Genomic DNA, 281 nt, shown 5'->3' with positions numbered 1-281 from the left:
TTTTTTTTTTTTTTTTTTTTTTTTTTTTTAGTACCAGGGATTGAACTCAGGGGCACTTCACCACTGAGCCACATCCCCAGCCCTATTTTGTATTTTATTGAGAGACAGGGCCTCACTGAATTGCTTAGCACTTGGCTTTTGCTGAGACTGGCTTTGAACTGGTGATCCTCCTGCATTAGCCTCCTGAGCCATCTCCCAAAATGTTCTAAGGCATAATAAGGTGCATCTGGCCAAAACTGCAACCTGCAGGTAGAAAGTTTCCTGTGGTGTCCAACTCTCCC

This window comes from Marmota marmota, unplaced genomic scaffold, assembly GCF_001458135.2.
Source record: "Marmota marmota marmota unplaced genomic scaffold, marMar, whole genome shotgun sequence".
NCBI lineage: Eukaryota > Metazoa > Chordata > Mammalia > Rodentia > Sciuridae > Marmota > Marmota marmota.
The sequence above is the reverse complement of the archived record's forward strand: the minus strand, read 5'-3'. Positions refer to the sequence as shown.